The 20,531-nt window shown below is 44.5% G+C and overlaps 1 long non-coding RNA gene across 1 annotated transcript in view; it reads left to right on the top strand.

Annotated features, from left to right (window-relative positions):
• The first annotated feature begins 6,715 nt into the window (after window positions 1-6,715).
• The window catches only part of LOC133550177 (uncharacterized), a 47,359-nt gene continuing 33,543 nt past the window's right edge, over window positions 6,716-20,531 (top strand). Inside the window, exon 1 of the long non-coding RNA XR_009806253.1 lies at window positions 6,716-6,976. This is a non-coding gene — a long non-coding RNA (uncharacterized LOC133550177). The remainder of the gene's footprint in view (window positions 6,977-20,531) is intronic.

Raw genomic sequence — 20,531 nt, forward strand, 5'->3', positions numbered from 1 at the left:
CTTTTGCCTTTATTAATTATCCATGCGTTTGTTACGTCTCGCCTCGATTACTGTAACGTATTATTTTGGGGTCTCCCCATGTCTAGCATTAAAAGATTACAGTTGGTACAAAATGCGGCTGCTAGACTTTTGACAAGAACAAGAAAGTTTGATCACATTACGCCTGTACTGTATATACCTTTATATACATATATACATACATATATACCTATACTGTATATACCTTTATATACATATATACATACATATATACCTATACTGTATATACCTTTATATACATACATACATACCTATACTGTATATACCTTTATATACATATATACATACATATATACCTGTACTTTATATACATATATACATACATATATACCTATACTGTATATACCTATATATACATACATATATACCTATACTGTATATACCTTTATATACATATATACATACATATATACCTATACTGTATATACCTTTATATACATATATACCTATACTGTATATACCTTTATATACATACATATATACCTATACTGTATATACCTTTATATACATATATACATAAATATATACCTATACTGTATATACCTTTATATACATATATACATACATATATACCTATACTGTATATACCTTTATATACATATATACATACATATATACCTATACTGGCTCACCTGCACGGGCTTCCTGTGCACTTAAGATGTGACTTTAAGGTTTTACTACTTACGTATAAAATACTACACGGTCTAGCTCCATCCTATCTTGCCGATTGTATTGTACCATATGTCCCGGCAAGAAATATGCCTTCAAAAGACTCCGGCTTATTAGTGATTCCCAAAGCCCAAAAAAAGTCTGCGGGCTATAGAGCGTTTTCCGTTCGGGCTCCAGTACTCTGGAATGCCCTCCCGGTAACAGTTTGAGATGCTACCTCAGTAGAAGCATTTAAGTCTCACCTTAAAACTCATCTGTATACTCTAGCCTTTAAATAGACCTCCTTTTTAGACCAGTTGATCTGCTGCTTCTTTTCTTTTTTCTCCTATGTCCCCCCCTCCCTTGTGGAGGAGGTCCGGTCCGATGACCATGGATGAAGTACTGGCTGTCCAGAGTCGAGACCCAGGATGGACCACTCGCCTGTGTATGGGTTGGGGACATCTCTACGCTGCTGATCCGCCTCCGCTTGAGATGGTTTCCTGTGGACGGGACCCTCGCTGCTGTCTTGGATCCGCTTTGAACTGAACTCTCGCGGCTGTGTTGGAGCCACTATGGATTGAACTTTCACAGTATCATGTTAGACCCGCTCCACATCCATTGCTTTCGGTCGCCTAGAGGGGGGGGGGGGGGGGTTGCCCACATCTGAGGTCCTCTCCAAGGTTTCTCATAGTCAGCATTGTCACTGGCGTCCCACTGGATGTGAATTCTCCCTGCCCACTGGGTGTGAGTTTTCCTTGCCCTTTTGTGGGTTCTTCCCAGGATGTTGTAGTCGTAGTGGTTTGTGCAGTCCTTTGAGACATTTGTGATTTGGGGCTATATAAATAAACATTGATTGATTGATTGATTGATTGATTGATTGATAATAATACAACACAGGACAACGATTTAAGTCAAAAGATAAAATATTTATTACAAAAGTAATATCAATAGCGATAAAGTAATGCAAATAAGGTGCAAACAACAACTGAACCTGACTTGTCGCCTCAAAACACAAACACTTAAGCTAAATAACAAAACTCTAGTTATTGAACAAAGTTGTAAACATGAACACAAAACAAAATAACTGAGAAATTCAACGGCGTGGCGCAGTGGGAGAGTGGCCGTGCGCAACCCGAGGGTCCCTGGTTCAAATCCCACCTAGTACCAACCTCGTCACGTCCGTTGTGTCCTGAGCAAGACACTTCACCCTTGCTCCTGATGGGTGCTGGTTGGCGCCTTGCATGGCAGCTCCCTCCATCAGTGTGTGAATGTGTGTGTAAATGTGGAAGTAGTGTCAAAGCGCTTTGAGTACCTTGAAGGTAGAAAAGCGCTATACAAGTACAACCCATTTATCATTTAAATAAAAAAGTAATAATATCAATTACAATAAAGTAAGTAGTGCAAATAAGGTGAAAACAAATACTGAACTTGGCTAGTCGCCTCACAACACACAAGAACTGAAGTAAAAAAGAAAACACTAGTTATTAAACAGTTGTAAAAATGAACACAAAACAAAAGAACTGAGAAATTCTTATAGTTATTTCAGTGCAATAAAATACTTTCCAGTTTACAACCAAGACATTAAGTCGCACTGGAATCGCACACGTGTGTGTGCGTGTGTGCGTGTGTGCGTGTGTGCGTGTGTGCGTGTGTGTCTGTGTGTCTGTGTCTGTGTCTGTGTCTGTGTCTGTGTCTGTGTGTGTGTGTGTGTGTGTGTCTGTCTGTCTGTCTGTCTGTCTGTCTGTCTGTGTGTGTGTGTCTGTGTGTGTGTGTGTGTGTGTGTGTGTGTGTGTGTGTGTGTGTGTGTGTGTGTGTGTGTGTGTCTGTGTCTGTGTCTGTGTCTGTGTCTGTGTCTGTGTCTGTGTCTGTCTGTGTCTGTGTCTGTGTCTGTGTCTGTGTCTGTGTCTGTGTCTGTGTCTGTGTCTGTGTCTGTGTCTGTGTCTGTGTCTGTGTCTGTGTCTGTGTCTGTGTCTGTGTCTGTGTCTGTGTCTGTGTCTGTGTCTGTGTCTGTGTCTGTGTCTGTGTCTGTGTCTGTGTCTGTGTCTGTGTCTGTGTCTGTGTCTGTGTCTGTGTCTGTGTCTGTGTCTGTGTCTGTGTCTGTGTCTGTGTCTGTGTGTGTCTGTGTCTGTGTCTGTGTCTGTGTCTGTGTCTGTGTCTGTGTCTGTGTCTGTGTCTGTGTCTGTGTCTGTGTCTGTGTCTGTGTCTGTGTCTGTGTCTGTGTCTGTGTCTGTGTCTGTGTCTGTGTCTGTGTCTGTGTCTGTGTCTGTGTCTGTGTCTGTGTCTGTGTCTGTGTCTGTGTCTGTGTCTGTGTCTGTGTCTGTGTCTGTGTCTGTGTCTGTGTCTGTGTCTGTGTCTGTGTCTGTGTCTGTGTGTGTGTCTGTGTCTGTGTCTGTGTCTGTGTCTGTGTCTGTGTCTGTGTCTGTGTCTGTGTCTGTGTGTGTGTGTGTGTGTGTGTGTGTGTGTGTGTGTGTGTGTGTGTGTGTGTGTGTGTGTGTGTGTCTGTGTGTGTGTCTGTGTCTGTGTCTGTGTCTGTGTCTGTGTCTGTGTCTGTGTCTGTGTCTGTGTCTGTGTCTGTGTGTCCGAGTGAACCACGGAGCCAATTATACTGATGTGTGTGTGCGCCAACGCACCAAGCGTCTTATTGATTGTATTTATTTTATCTTATTTTGGGTTGAAGATGAATTTTTAAAGTGTTTTTAAATCTCGTTCGCGAGAGGGTGGAGTGGTGAGGAGCACTGTGCTGCGCTCACATTTTTTTTTTTAAATCGGAGTGATTCGCTTAATTTGGTGAAGTATCGATACCATCACGCCAGTATCGATACGATACCGATACTCACCAAGTATCGATAGCATCGATACTTGGTATCGATACGCCCAGCCCTAGTGCGTCACCCTCGCCATTAAACGGCCATCTAAAGACCGGACTTCCTTCGGGGGGCAAAGTTTGATTTTAGCAATTTAATGCAAGGCCACAAAGTTTGAAAGCATAAAGCAATGGTCTGCACCTGAGTCCCTCCACCCCAGCTTCTACCCCCGAAGTCTCTTTCCAGGTTCAGGACCCGGAGGTTAATCACACAATCCATTAGAAGTAAGCTGCATGTTGATGCCCGCAGGAAGAGAAGAAGCTTGAGGAGCGGCGTCTGACAAAATCAGTAAACTCGCCAACTACTCTCATCAGTGAAGCATGTTTCAGATAAACAGTGGGATTTCTAACCATTACGAAGGTTTGTGTCATGTCTGTCCGCCTACAGAAACCATATTAAAGCAACATGTTGTGAAGCGACCGGAATGAGAATCAGCACCTCCCAGTCCGAGTCCATGGTTCTCGCCCGGAAAAGGGCGGAGTGCCATCTCCGGGTTGGGGAGGAGACCCTGCCCCAAGTGGAGGAGTTCAAGTACCTAGGAGTCTTGTTCACGAGTGGGGGAAGAGTGGATGGTGAGATCGACAGGCGGATCAGTGCGGCGTCTTCAGTAATGCGGACGTTGTACCGATCCGTTGTGGTGAAGAAGGAGCTGAGCCGGAAGGCAAAGCTCTCAATTTACCGGTCGATCTACGTTCCCATCCTCACCTATGGTCATGAGCTTTGGGTCATGACCGAAAGGATAAGATCACGGGTACAAGCGGCCCAAATGAGTTTGGGTCTCTCCCTTAGAGATAGGGTGAGAAGCTCTGCCATCCGGGAGGAACTCAAAGTAAAGCCGCTGCTCCTCCACATGGAGAGGAGCCAGATGAGGTGGTTCGGGCATCTGGTCAGGATGCCACCCGAACGCCTCCCTAGGGAGGTGTTTAGGGCACGTCCAGCTGGTAGGAGGCCACGGGGAAGACCCAGGACAGATTTTGACGGATTTTTCAGCGCCGTATGTAATGTTCCATATTCTCAATGGAACATTTAAAGTTTTGGTGTTGTTTACTGGTGTTATCTTGCAATCTACGCACGTCTCTTATGTGTGACTGCCATCCACTGGTCACACTTATCATTGCAACATGTACCAGATAAAATTGCTTCAAGCTCGGTAAGCACAACCAGAATTATTCCGCACCGGGTTATAAGGCTTATGGAACTGAGGATCGGACCACCAAGTACCCTGCCTTTGGCTGCCGCCCAGCTCGCAATTAATCCGACCTCTATGGGTTAGGGTTAGGGAATCAGCACCACCAAGTCCGAGTCCATGGTTCCCCCCCGGAAAAGGGTGGAGTACCATCTCTGGTTTGGGGAGGAGATCTTGCCCCAAGTGGAGGAGTTCAAGTACCTCGGAGTCTTGTTCACGAGTCAAGAAAGAGTGGATCGATCCGTTGTGGTGAAGAAGGAGCTGAGCCGGAAGGCGAAGCTCTCAATTTACCGGTCGATCTACGTTCCCATCCTCACCTATGGTCATGAGCTTTGGATCATGACCGAAAGGATAAGATCACGGGTACAAGCGGCCCAAATGAGTTTGGGTCTCTCCCTTAGAGATAGGGTGAGAAGCTCTGCCATCCGGGAGGAACTCAAAGTAAAGCCGCTGCTCCTCCACATGGAGAGGAGCCAGATGAGGTGGTTCGGGCATCTGGTCAGGATGCCACCCGAACGCCTGCCTAGGGAGGTGTTTAGGGCACGTCCAACCGGTAGGAGGCCACGGGGAAGACCCAGGACAGATTTTGACGGATTTTTCAGCGCCGTATGTAATGTTCCATATTCTCAATGGAACATTTAAAGTTTTGGTGTTGTTTACTGGTGTCATCTTGCAATCCACGCACGTCTCTTATGTGTGACTGCCATCCACTGGTCACACTTATCATTGCAACATGTACCAGATAAAATTGCTTCAAGCTCGGTAAGCACAACCAGAATTATTCCGCACCGGGTTATAAGGCTTATGGAACTGAGGATCGGACCGCCAAGTACCCTGCCTTTGGCTGCCGCCCAGCTCGCAATTAATCCGACCTCTATGGGTTAGGGTTAGGGAATCAGCACCACCAAGTCCGAGTCCATGGTTCCCCCCCGGAAAAGGGTGGAGTGCCATCTCTGGTTTGGGGAGGAGACCCTGCCCCAAGTGGAGGAGTTCAAGTACCTCGGAGTCTTGTTCACGAGTCAAGGAAGAGTGGATCGATCCGTTGTGGTGAAGAAGGAGCTGAGCCTTCCGGCGAAGCTCTCAATTTACCGGTCGATCTACGTTCCCATCCTCACCTATGGTCATGAGCTTTGGATCATGACCGAAAGGATAAGATCACGGGTACAAGCGGCCCAAATGAGTTTGGGTCTCTCCCTTAGAGATAGGGTGAGAAGCTCTGCCATCCGGGAGGAACTCAAAGTAAAGCCGCTGCTCCTCCACATGGAGAGGAGCCAGATGAGGTGGTTCGGGCATCTGGTCAGGATGCCACCCGAACGCCTGCCTAGGGAGGTGTTTAGGGCACGTCCAACCGGTAGGAGGCCACGGGGAAGACCCAGGACACGTTGGGAAGACTATGTCTCCCGGCTGGCCTGGGAACGCCTCGGGATCCCCCGGGAAGAGCTAGACCAAGTGGCTGGGGAGAGGGAAGTCTGGGCTTCCCTGCTTAGGCTGCTGCCCCCGCAACCCGACCTCGGCTAAGCGGAAGATGATGGATGGATGGATGTTGTTTTTTTTTCATTTTCATACATTTTTGCAAAAGCTCCAGGGAGCCACTAGGGCGGCGCTTAAGAGCCACATGTGGCTGTGGAGCCCCAGGCTAAGTCAAGGAGTGTGTCAAGGCTGGGTTGCCAGTTTGTGCTTGATGCAACAATTTAATCCCCCGCGAAAAACGTTGCATAAAGTTACCCCACAAAATCCACTCTGGAATCCACTTTGACATGCCTAAGTCTATGAAGTATGCGACCACAGAGAGTTTTCCTTGCTTAAAGTCCAGCAGACGGCTGCCTGCTTCTCTGCCCTTCAGGGGATGATCAAACAATTTCTTTCGTAAACAAGGGTCGTGACGTGTGCATAGTCCAAGCATTCTTACTCCATGAACTTACCTCCATGGCCCAGGTGGCAGCTTAGTCTGATAACATTCTCATGATTAGATCTATTTTAGCGGTGGTTAGAGGATTCGGGATCAAGCTGCTGATCGAATACTAATGAGAACTAATGGAGGAACTGCTTAAGGGGTGAGGAATATTGGGCTCCCGAGGTGTGGGAGGAATAGCTGCAGGTGAAAGTGGAAAGGTGCTTGTCCCGGCATGACTACCTCACAGTCCTCGTCTGATCGGCACGCTAACCGAAGGTGCCAACATGGGCAGACAGCGTCTGGAAGGCGGCCATCAAATCATGCAGCAGTTGGTCATCACCAGAGGTGGGTAGTAACGCGCTACATTTACTCCGTTACATCTACTTGAGTAACTTTTGGGATACATTGTACTTCTAAGAGTAGTTTTTATGCAACATACTTTTACTTTTACTTGAGTATATTTATAGAGAAGAAACGCTACTTTTACTCCGCTCCATTTATCTACATTCAGCTCGCTACTCGCTACTTTTTTTTATCGATCTATTAATGTTTGTTTTGGTGTTTCAAAGTAGGAACTACACATGCTTGTGTTTCACCAATCAAATGCAGTCACTGGTGACGCTGGACCAATCAAACAGAGCCAGGTGGTCACATGACCGTCACACGTCGAATCCGACTTGAAAAAGTTGAAAAACTTATTGGGGTGTTACCATTTAGTGGTCAATTGTACAGAATATGTACTGTACTGTGCAATCTAATAATACAAGTTTCAATCAATCAATCAAAAGTGTAAAGGAAAAAAGACACTTTTTATTTCAACCGTACTTCCCGTCAAAAGCCTAAAGACTGATCGCACACTTCCTGTCTTCACAATAAAAGCGCCGCTCCATCGCGCCTGCGCTAACAAAATAAGAGTCTCCGAAAGCCAGCGCAAACAAGCTAGCAAGCTACGGAGTTTGCCGCCAATGTATTTCTTGTAAAGTGTATAAAAACCAATATGGAAGCTGGACAAATAAGATGCCAAAAACCAACAACTTTCATGTGGTATTAGACAGGAAGGAGAACTTTTTTTCTCCTCCATTTGAAAACGTGGACATTATCAGCACTATACTGTCTGATTCCAATCAATGCAAGTCATCAGAATCAGGTAATACACCAACTTATATTCTTGTCTTCATGAAAGATAGGAATCTATGTGTTAAACATGCATGTATATTCATTAAAACACCTTTAACATGTCAACAAAAACGGTTAAATAAAAAACATATATATATATATATATATATATATATATATATATATATATATATATATATATATATATATATATGATATGTGTGTGTATGTATATATGAGGTAGATCACCTCGACTTGGTCATTTATTAAGTAATTGATTAACGTTGACAAACTTATTGGGGTGTTACCATTTAGTGGTCAATTGTACAGAATATGTACTGTACTGTGCTATCTACTAATACAAGTTTCAATCAATCAATCAAAAGTGTAAAGGAAAAAAGACACTTTTTTTTTCAACCGTACTTCCCGTCAAAAGCCTAAAGACTGATCGCACACTTCCTGTCTTCACAATAAAAGTGTCGCTCCATCGCGCCTGCGCTAACAAAATAAGAGTCTCCGAAAGCCAGCGCAAACAAGCTAGCAAGCTACGGAGTTTGCCGCCAATGTATTTCTTGTAAATTGTAAAAAAAAACAAATATGGAAGCTGGACAAATAAGATGCCAAAAACCAACGACTTTCATGTGGTATTAGACAGAAAAGAAGAACTTTTTGATCCTCCATTTGAAAACGTGGACGTTATCAGCACTATACTGTCTGATTCCAATCAATGCAAGTCATCAGAATCAGGTAATACACCAACTTATATTCTTGTCTTCATGAAAGATAGGAATCTATATGTTAAACATGCATGTATATTCATTAAAACACCTTTAACATGTCAACAAAAACGGCAAAATAAATAAATATAAATTATATACTGTACATATATATATATATATACACACACACATATATCCATCCATCCATTTCCTACCGCTTATTCCCTTTTGAGGTCGTGGGGGCCCTGGCACCTATCTCAGCTACAATCGGGCGGAAGGCGGGGTACACCCTGGACACATTAATATATATGATATATGTGTGTATGTATATATGAGGTAGATCACCTCGACTTAGTGAAGTGAATTTTGTGAATTATATTTATATAGCGCTTTTCTCTCGTGACTCAAAGCGCTTTACATAGTGAAACCCAATATCTAAGTTACATTTAAACCAGTGTGGGTGGCACTGGGAGCAGGTGGGTAAAGTGCCTTGCCCAAGGACTCAACGGCAGTGACTAGAATGGCGGGAAGCGGGAATCGAACTTGCAACCCTCAAATTGCTGGCACGGCCACTCTACCAACCGAGCTATACGCACTTAGTAATTTATTGAATAATTGATTGACGTTGAAAAACTTATTGGGGTGTTACCATTTAGTGGTCAATTGTACAGAATATGTACTGTACTGTGCAATCTACTAATAAAAGTTTTTAATCAATCAATCAATCAATCAATGAATGCCTACTGAGCCTATGGTGCTGTTAAGTTATTGTGGCTCAATTTGCCATTTTTTTATTTTAATGTATTATTATTTAATATATATTATTGTTTTAGTTGCTTAAGAGATATTCCTGGCTCTGAATTTGCTCATTGCTATTTTTATGTTTTTGTGCATTACTTGTTGCCGTGATCATTAAACAAACAGGTTACTCATCAGTTACTCAGTACTTGAGTAGTTTTTTCACAACATACTTTTTACTTTTACTCAAGTAAATATTTGGGTGACTACTCCTTACTTTTACTTGAGTAATACATCTCTAAAGTAACAGTACTCTTACTTGAGTACAGTTTCTGGCTACTCTACCCACCTCTGCTCATGATCATCAAGCGTCTGTCCGAAGCCAGCGAGCGCATAGTGAAAGAGTTCCTTTTCTTCGGGATCCATGTTGCCCAGTAGATTTGTCACGATCGTAGTCGGACCCCAACAGAGACAAAAGAGTAAGAACAACTAAAAATGCACACAAGGGTGTGAAGAAAATGGAAATGGAACATCCACTCTGGAATCCACTTTCACATGCCTAAGTCTATGGAGCAGGGGTAGGGAACCTATGGCTCTAGAGCCAGATGTGGCTCTTTTGATGACTGCATCTGGCTCTCAGATAAATCTTAGCTGACATTGCTTGACACCATAATTATGAATAATTTTGCTGGTAAAAGTGCTAAAAATAACGTGCAAAATATAAAACATTCTCATGCATTTAAATCCATCCATCCGTTTCCTACCGCACCTGTTCAAGAAGTCGCAAAAATGGTAAGAAGTATTTTACGTCACAATGGGGGGGTTGCAGCTTGCTGCAGGGTTGATCTCCCAGGAAGGCAGACGGACTACTCGGGACATGGCATTTAGGTAAAAACATGATTTAATTCAAACTAAAAAAAAGATACAAACAAAAATTGCTCACAGTGGAGGCACAACTTGGGCTAAAGAACAAAGCTAACGCATAAACAGACTATGAACATAAATCAAAACTTACTTGGCATGGCATGAAGCACGAAACTATGGCAAGGCATGAAACAAGTCAGCACAGAGCAAGAAAAGATCACATTGACGCCAGGGCGACTGACTGGCAAAGACAAGCTCAAATACTGCCTCTGATTAGTGCTCGGGAAGCACGTGGGCGGGCATTTTGTCCACCAGAGACAGGTGGACAAAAAGAGTAACCAAGGAAACCAGACAAGGGAGTGGAAAAAAAACAGGAACTTAAAGAGTCCAAAGGACAAACAGCACATGGCCAAACAAAAACATGATCAACAGACATGACATTTTATTTATTATTGGTTAGCTTCAGGGCTTCACGGTGGCAGAGGGGTTAGTGCGTCTGCCTCACAATACGAAGGTCCTGCAGTCCTGGGTTCAAATCCAGGCTTGGGATCTTTCTGTGTGGAGTTTGCATGTTCTCCCCGTGAATGCGTGGGTTCCCTCCGGGTACTCCGGCTTCCTCCCACCTCCAAAGACATGCACCTGGGGATAGGCCCCTTTCCAAAGACATGCACCTGGGGATAGGCCCCTCCCACCTCCAAAGACATGCACCTGGGGATAGGCCCCTCCCACCTCCAAAGACATGCACCTGGGGATAGGCCCCTCCCACCTCCAAAGACATGCACCTGGGGATAGGCCCCTCCCACTTCCAAAGACATGCACCTGGGGATAGGCCCCTCCCACTTCCAAAGACATGCACCTGGGGATAGGCCCCTCCCACTTCCAAAGACATGCACCTGGGGATAGGCCCCTCCCACTTCCAAAGACATGCACCTGGGGATAGGCCCCTCCCACCTCCAAAGACATGCACCTGGGGATAGGCCCCTCCATCCTTCAAAGACATGCACCTGGGGATAGGCCCCTCCCACCTCCAAAGACATGCACCTGGGGATAGGCCCTCCCACCTCCAAAGACATGCACCTGGGGATAGGCCCCTCCCACTTCCAAAGACATGCACCTGGGGATAGGCCCCTCCCACTTCCAAAGACATGCACCTGGGGATAGGCCCCTCCCACCTCCAAAGACATGCACCTGGGGATAGGCCCCTCCCACCTCCAAAGACATGCACCTGGGGATAGGCCCCTCCCACCTCCAAAGACATGCACCTGGGGATAGGCCCCTCCCACCTCCAAAGACATGCACCTGGGGATAGGCCCCTCCCACCTCCAAAGACATGCACCTGGGGATAGGCCCTCCCACCTCCAAAGACATGCACCTGGGGATAGGCCCCTCCCACTTCCAAAGACATGCACCTGGGGATAGGCCCCTCCCACTTCCAAAGACATGCACCTGGGGATAGGCCCCTCCCACCTCCAAAGACATGCACCTGGGGATAGGCCCCTCCCACCTCCAAAGACATGCACCTGGGGATAGGCCCCTCCCACCTCCAAAGACATGCACCTGGGGATAGGTTGATTGGCAACACTAAAATGGTCCCTAGTGTGTGAATGTGAGTGTGAATGTTGTCTGTCTATCTGTGTTGGCCATGTGATGAGGTGGCGACTTGTCCAGTGTGTACCCTGCCTTCCGCCCGCGACCCCGAAAGGGAATAAGCGGTAGAAAATGGATGGATGGATGGATGGTTAGCTTCAGAATAACAATGTTATTAAAAAGAATAAGAGACTTAATATACTCTAAATATGTTAGTCTTACTTAAAAATGCACACATTTAGTTGTATTCAGTGTTAAAAAAATATGATATGGCTCTCACGGAAATACATTTTGAAATATTTGGCTTTCATGGCTCTCTCAGCCAAAAAGGTTCCCGACCCCTGCTATGGAGTATGCGGCCACAGAGAGTTGTCCTTGCTTAAAGTCCGGCAGGCGGCCTGTTTCTCTGCCCTTCAGGGGATGATCGAACAATTTATTTCCTAAACAAGGTTCTTGACATGTGCGTAGCCGACACATTCTTACTAACCTCCACGGTCCAGGCGGCAGCTTGTTTTGATAACATTCTCATCATTAGACGGCGTTCCTTTTCCGCCGGGTCCATGTTGCCCAGTAGATTTGTCACAATCGGAGTAGGAACCCAACACAGAGACAAAAGGAGTGAGAAGAACAACTAAGAACGCACTGTAACGTATTATTTTGGGGTCTCCCCATGTCTAGCATTAAAAGATTACAGTTGGTACAAAATGTGGCTGCTAGACTTTTGACAAGAACAAGAAAGTTTGATCACATTACGCCTGTACTGTATATACCTTTATATACATATATACATACATATATACTGTATATACCTTTATATACATATATACATACATACCTATACTGTATATACCTTTATATACATATATACATACATATATACTGTATATACCTTTATATACATATATACATACATACCTATACTGTATATACCTTTATATACATATATACATACATATATACCTATACTGTATATACCTTTATATACATATATACATACATATATACCTGTACTGGCTCACCTGCACTGGCTTCCTGTGCACTTAAGATGTGACTTTAAGGTTTTACTACTTACGTATAAAATACTACACGGTCTAGCTCCATCCTATCTTGCCGATTGTATTGTACCATATGTCCCAGCAAGAAATCTGCCTTCAAAGGACTCCGGCTTATTAGTGATCCCCAAAGCCCAAAAAAAGTCTGCGGGCTGTAGAGCTTTTTCATTTCGGGCTCCAGTACTCTGGAATGCCCTCCCGGTAACAGTTCGAGATGCCACCTCAGTAGAAGCATTTAAGTCTCACCTTAAAACTCATTTGTATGCTCTAGCCTTTAAATAGACTCCCTTTTCAGACCAGTTGATCTGCCGTTTCTTTTCTTTTTCTTCTATGTCCCACTCTCCTTTGTGGAGGGAGTCCGGTCCGATCCGGTGGCCATGTACTGCTCGCCTGTGTATCGGCTGGGGACATCTCTGCGTTGCTGATCAGCCTCCGCTTGGGATGGTTTCCTGCTGGCTCCGCTGTGAACGGGACTCTCGCTGCTGTGTTGGATCCGCTTTGGACTGGACTCTCGCGACTGTGTTGGATCCATTATGGATTGAACTTTCACAGTATCATGTTCTCATAGTCATCATTGTCACCGACGTCCCACTGGGTGTGAGTTTTCCTTGCCCTTATGTGGCCCTACCGAGGATGTCGTAGTGGTTTGTGCAGCCCTTTGAGACACTAGTGATTTAGGGCTATATAAGTAAACATTGATTGATTGATTGATTGAAGAAATGGGAATGGCACACAAGAATAAGTTAATACTCCAGGGCAGAGCCACAGGAACAATGATTGAAGCCGGAGAGAAGGAGATAAACATGACTTGAGGGTGGCGCCGTGTGAATGGACTGGAGAGCTTAAGTTGTGGGGAGATAATGGGTATCAGGTTTTCGCGGACGCGGCTCCGCCCTGTAGCTCGAAGGCAGCAGTGCAGCCATATCATGACAGCTACACAAATAAACTTTTGACTGATCGATAATAAAAATGTTTGCTATTACTTAGTAGACATTCAGGTCAGGAGATAACATTTGAGTATTGATGGCAGTTTTTTTGGATGTTTTTAGAGGGTTTATGGGCACAATGGATTACTACCATTAGCTAAGTATCATCCACCTCATACTTAAGTACCGTATTTTCCGGACCATAGGACGCACCAGATTGTAAGGCGCACTGCCGATGAATGGTCTATGGTTTATCTTTTTTTATATATAAAGTACACCGGATTATAAAGCGCATTAAAGGATTCATCCATCCTCCCATCCATTTTCTACCGCTTATTCCCTTTTGGGGGTCGCGGGGGGCGCTGGCGCCTATCTCAGCCTACAATCGGGCGGGAGGCGGGGTACACCCTGGACAAGTCGCCACCTCATCGCAGGGCCAACACAGATAGACAGACAACATTCACACACTAGGGACCATTTAGTGTTGCCAATCAACCTATCCCCAGGTGCATGTCTTTGGAGGTGGGAGGGGCCTATCCCCAGGTGCATGTCTTTGGAGGTGGGAGGGGTCTATCCCCAGGTGCATGTCTTTGGAGGTGGGAGGGGGCCTATCCCCAGGTGCATGTCTTTGGAGGTGGGAGGAAGCCGTAGTACCCGGAGGGAACCCACGCATTCACGGGGAGAACATGCAAACTCCACACAGAAAGATCCGGAGCCTGGATTTGAACCCAGGACTGCAGGACCTTCGTATTGTGAGGCAGACGCACTAACCCCTCTGCCACCATGAAGCCCCTAAAGGATTCATATATTTGCTTATTTTTTTTATTTATTTATTTTTTTTTCGAAATGTAAAAGACTTCCCTTGAGGTCTACACAACATGTAATGGTGGTTCTTTGGTCAAAACGTTGCATAAATGATGTTTTACAGATCATTCTCAAGTCACTTTCTGACAGTCGCTTCCGAATGCGCCGTTTTGTGGGCGGTCTTATTCATGTGGCTCACCTTTGGCAGTGTCTCCTCCCGGTCATCTTTGTTGTAGCGGTGTAGCGTGCAAGGATGGGAGTTGAAGAAGTGTGAAAAGATGGCGCTAACTGTTTTAACGACATTCAGACTTTACTTCAATCAATAATGGAGCAGCATCTTCTTATCCGTGGTCCACTAGTGCAATAACAACGCCAGAAATGTGTCCCGTGAAAAACCGTCCGACCGGAACTCTTGAATAACTAAAGTTCCCTTGTTGAATAATGTAAACTCCTTACACCGGTATGTTTTTAGCACTTTCATGGCGAGTTTACTGACAGATATAAGTAAGAAGTTTACTTCATATTAGAAATGGCAACAGCGGTAGATGAATGTCCCATAACAACAATATAGAGGAAAAGAAGAAGCTTATCGACTCAGAAGTCAGCTCAGACTACAAAGGCGGAGGCGCACAATTTTTCAGGATTAATGCAGATCCCAAATACGGATCAGCAGGTACCAGAAACAAAGAAAAGTTGCTTTTGCATATTATTGTGAAACAAAACGCCAAATAATATGTCTTACCTTACAAACACAGCATAATAGTACTTCTATGTTGAAGCACATCAAGCGGTGAGGCTTCATAGCTTACCAAAGTCGTACTAAAACATTTTGATGGATTTTTGAGTACCATGTTTAATGTTCTCTATTTCCAATGAAACATATATAATGTTGGTGTTGTTTACTTGAGTCATATTGCCAGCAAAGTCCAGTGGTCACATATCTCTTATGTTTGACTGCCATCCACTGGTCACACTTATCATTACACCACGTACCAAATAAAATTGCTTCGAGGTCGGTAAGCAAAACCAGAATCATCCCATACATTAGGCGCACTGGGTGCACGGTGGAAGAGGGGTTATTGCATCTGCCTCACAATACAAAGGTCCTGATTAGTCCTGGGTTCAATCCCAGGTTCAGGATCTTTCTGTGTGGAGTTTGCATGTTCTCCCCGTGACTGCGTGGGTTCCCTCCGGGTACTCCGGCTTCCTTCCACCTCCAAAGACATGCACCTGGGGATAGGCCCCTCCCACCTCCAAAGACATGCACCTGGGGATAGGCCCCTCCCACCTCCAAAGACATGCACCTGGGGATAGGCCCCTCCCACCTCCAAAGACATGCACCTGGGGATAGGCCCCTCCCACCTCCAAAGACATATACCTGGGGATAGGCCCCTCCCACCTCCAAAGACATGCACCTGGGGATAGGCCCCTCCCACTTCAAAGACATGCACCTGGGGATAGCCCCCTCCCACTTCCAAAGACATGCACCTGGGGATAGGCCCCTCCCACCTCCAAAGACATGCACCTGGGGATAGGCCCCTCCCACCTCCAAAGACATGCACCTGGGGATAGGCCCCTCCCACCTCCAAAGACATGCACCTGGGGATAGGCCCCTCCCACCTCCAAAGACATACACCTGGGGATAGGCCCCTCCCACCTCCAAAGACATACACCTGGGGATAGGCCCCTCCCACCTCCAAAGACATGCACCTGGGGATAGGCCCCTCCCACCTCCAAAGACATGCACCTGGGGATAGGCCTCTCCCACCTCCAAAGACATACACCTGGGGATAGGCCCCTCCCACCTCCAAAGACATGCACCTGGGGATAGGCCCCTCCCACCTCCAAAGACATGCACCTGGGGATAGGCCCCTCCCACCTCCAAAGACATGCACCTGGGGATAGGTTGATTGGCAACACTAAATGGTCCCTAGTGTGTGAATGTTGTCTGTCTATCTGTGTTGGCCCTGCGAGGAAGTGGCGACTTGTCCATGGTGTACCACGCCTTCCGCCCGAATGCTGATGAGCTAGGCTCCAGCGAGCCCAAAAAGACAAGCGGTATAAAATTGGATGGATGGGTTATATTTTTGAGGGGAAAAAAAGATTTTAAGCGCGCCTTATAGTCCGAAAAATACGGTATTTTGCCAATTAAAATGCATAAAATAAGAAAAACTTATGTTACATGATATTTGTGAATGAGAGGCAAAATAACCCCAAAAAAGTGCAGTTCCTTTCTAAACTATCAGCGGATCGACTTTAAATTTGCAATACAGTTCTGTTGTTCTTCCCTATTGTTTTCCCGGGCCCGATTCGCCGCTGGGGTTGAAGGAAATCAATAAGCCCGCCGCGGAAAATCTTGGCATCAAAGAGGGGAATTTCTAGCATTGTAAAGAATATCAAGTAGATATCCTGCGGCCTGACTGCACTTTTTTTGTGCAGAGTCAGAGACAGCAGACACGCTTCATCGAGCGCAGACAGAACTTCCCAATATTTATATTTGATGACGCTCATCACCAGAGGTGGGTAGTAACGCGCTACATTTACTCCGTTACATCTACTTGAGTAACTTTTGGGATAAATTGTACTTCTAAGAGTAGTTTTTATGCAACATACTTTTACTTTTACTTGAGTATATTTATAGAGAAGAAACGCTACTTTTACTCCGCTCCATTTATCTGCAATCAGCTCGCTACTCGCTACTTTTTTTTATCGATCTGTTAATGTTTGTTTTGGTTAATGACAGAACTTCAAAGTAGGAACCACACATGCCTGCGTTTCACCAATCAAATGCAGTCACTGCTGACGTTGGACCAATCAAACAAAACCAGGCGGTCTCATAACCGTCACAGTCGAATCCGACCTAAAAAGGTTGAAAAACTTATTGGGGTGTTACCATTTAGTGGTCAATTGTACAGAATATGTACTGTACTGTGCAATCTACTAATAAAAGTATCAACCAATCAATCAAAAGTGTAAAGGAAAAAAGACACTCTTTATTTCAACCGTACTTCCCATCAAAAGCCTAAACACTGATCGCACACTTCCTGTCTTCACAATAAAAGCGCCGCTCCATCGCGCCTGCGCTAACAAAATAAGAGTCTCCGAAAGCCAGCGCAAACAAGCTAGCAAGCTACGGAGTTTGCCGCCAATGTATTTCTTGTAAATTGTATAAAAACCAATATGGAAGCTGGACAAATAAGATGCCAAAAACCAACCACTTTCATGTGGTATTAGACAGAAAAGAGGAACTTTTTTTCTCCTCCATTTGAAAACGTGGACGTTATCAGCACTATACTGTCTGATTCCAATCAATGCAAGTCATCAGAATCAGGTAATACACCAACTTATATTCTTGTCTTCATGAAAGATAGGAATCTATATGTTAAACATGCATGTATATTCATTAAAACACCTTTAACATGTCAACAAAAACGGCAAAATAAATAACTATAAATTATATACTGTATATATATATATATATATATATATATGTATATATATATATATATATATATATATATATATATATATATATATATATGATATGTGTGTGTATGTATATATGAGGTAGATCACCTCGACTTGGTCATTTATTAAGTAACTGATAAACGTTGAAAAACTTATTGGGGTGTTACCATTTAGTGGTCAATTGTACAGAATATGTACTGTACTGTGCAATCTACTAATACAAGTTTTAATCAATCAATCAATCAATAAATAAATGCCTACTGAGCCTATGGTGCTGTTAAGTTATTGTGGCTCAATTTGCCTTATTTTTTATTTTATTTTAATGTGCTATTTTTTAATATATATTATTGTTTTAGTTGCTTAAGAGATATTCCTGGCTCTGAATTTTCTCATTGCTATTTTTATGTTTTTGTGCATTATTTGTTGCCGTAATCATTAAACAAACAGGTTACTCATCAGTTACTCAGTACTTGAGTAGTTTTTTCACAACATACTTTTTACTTTTACTCAAGTAAATATTTGGGTGACTACTCCTTACTTTTACTTGAGTAATACATCTCTAAAGTAACAGTACTCTTACTTGAGTACAATTTCTGGCTACTCTACCCACCTCTGCTCATCACTACATAAACTTGCGTGTTGCCTCGTGAGTTCCGCTAATTTGTCAACGATGAAATATCAGATAAGCCGACACAAAAAACGTTCCTTACTGCCAGGCTTGTCCCTGACAGTTTGGTCTATGTCTTAGTTTTTCCTCTGCATTTGTCTTTGTTTCCTGTCAGCACTCTTTTGGTTCTGTTTCCTGTTTATCTCCCTGAGTGCTGTGTCCCCTTAGCTGTGGCTGATTGGCACCTGGCCACACCTGGTGTCAATCAGCCAGCCACTATTTAGACCTGTTTTCTCCTCCAGTCAGTGCTGGATTATTGTGGTGTCGATGTCACCACTACTTGTAGCTTTGTCTACCCTTGTTCACTCTGCTCATGCCATAATTCCGTCGTGTCACAGTAAGTGTTTTTGTTCTTAGCCAAGTTTGTTATCCGCCTTGTGCGCGCCTTTTCTTGGTACCCTTTTGGTTTGTTCTTGTTTTAGTGTTTAATTAAATCATGTTTTCTTACGCAATGCCTGCCTCCTCTGCATCTTGGGGTTCGTCACCAACAAACTCTGACACTTTCGTCCTCATTAAAACAAGAACTAGCCCCCCCCCCCCCCCCCCCAGAGAGAACGGAAAATAAACGGAAAAGATCTACAAGTGTTCTGCAAGCAATCATCTGATAGTCTTGAATGTGGCATAAAAGGGGGGACTTTGAATCATCTAAAAGCAATATAATGTGCTTACCGTCATTGTGACTTCGCTCCGCAGCCGCTCTCCATTCTATGATGAGAACTGGACCTCCGTGACCTCTGGTCTTTTCTTCCAGTTCTTATTGCAGCAAAGTGTTATTGTTGCTCTTGCTCATCTCTCTTCTCTGGAACTTAAGTCAGACAGCAGCTTTTGTTGTCAAAACAACCACTTCCATTTTCTCTTTTTGTTGGACTACTCACAAAGGTTGTCACGACTTGGACTATGGGATAGTTTGTTTTCCCAACGCAAAGGGAAATCGGCACGAGCCAGACGTGAATGGGAATACATTTTTATTTATATTAACCAAAAGGCAAACAAAGGAAGCAAAACAAAAGACGCGCACAAGGGCGGAGAACAAACTTGACTACACAACAAAAAAAACTAGCACTGTGGCATGACTATAGAAACAAACAAACAAAACTCAACAACTGTCACATAACAAAACTCAAAAACTTACGCGGGATGAGCGGGAGGGATAATAGGCAAGGCAAGGCATGGCATGAAAGGAGTTGAGGGATACGAAGTTGCCAGGCCGACTACCTGGTAACTGTGGCTTAAATAATAGCTATGATAATTAACAACAGGTGTGAGAACTGAGGACAGGGGCGTGACTTGAAGACAATGTGGAAATAATGAGTTGCTATGAAGATAAGAGAAACAAGGAAGTGCAAAAGCGGGAAACAAGTGTCCAAAAAATAACCAAACATGACAAAAACGAAACTTGATCTCATGGCCGTGACAAAGGTAAGCTTCTTAAACCAAAAGAAAGGAAATGTACCGCACCAACACTACACACTAAGGCCGAGGCTAAACCACAGGAAAAAAGAAGCGTGAGTGGAGCCAAAGCAGAGGAGGTGTACACGACTGGAAGGGTGAACCATCAGGAATCTACTGGCGATGAGTGAAGGGACTGGTGAGCATAAGTAGTCGGGAGGAAATGATTACCTGGTGGCTTCACCCTGTGATCCTGAAATCTGGTACTTTAACAAAAAATCACCACCCCGGTGACCCCGAGGTGAACAAGCAGTTGACAATGCATGGATGGAAACTTTGTCACTTTGGAAAATGTCAACAATTTTCAAACAAATGTGTTCTGTCAAACCCATCCATCCATCCATTTTCTACCGCTTATTCCCTTTTTGGGGTCGCGGGGGGCGCTGGCGCCTATCTCAGCTACAATCGGGCGGAAGGCGGGGTACACCCTGGACACGTCGCCACCTCATCGCAGGGCCAACACAGATAGACAGACAACATTCACACTCACATTCACACACTAGGGACCAT

The sequence above is a fragment of the Nerophis ophidion genome, linkage group LG03 (genome assembly GCF_033978795.1).
Source record: "Nerophis ophidion isolate RoL-2023_Sa linkage group LG03, RoL_Noph_v1.0, whole genome shotgun sequence".
Taxonomy (NCBI): Eukaryota; Metazoa; Chordata; class Actinopteri; order Syngnathiformes; family Syngnathidae; genus Nerophis; species Nerophis ophidion.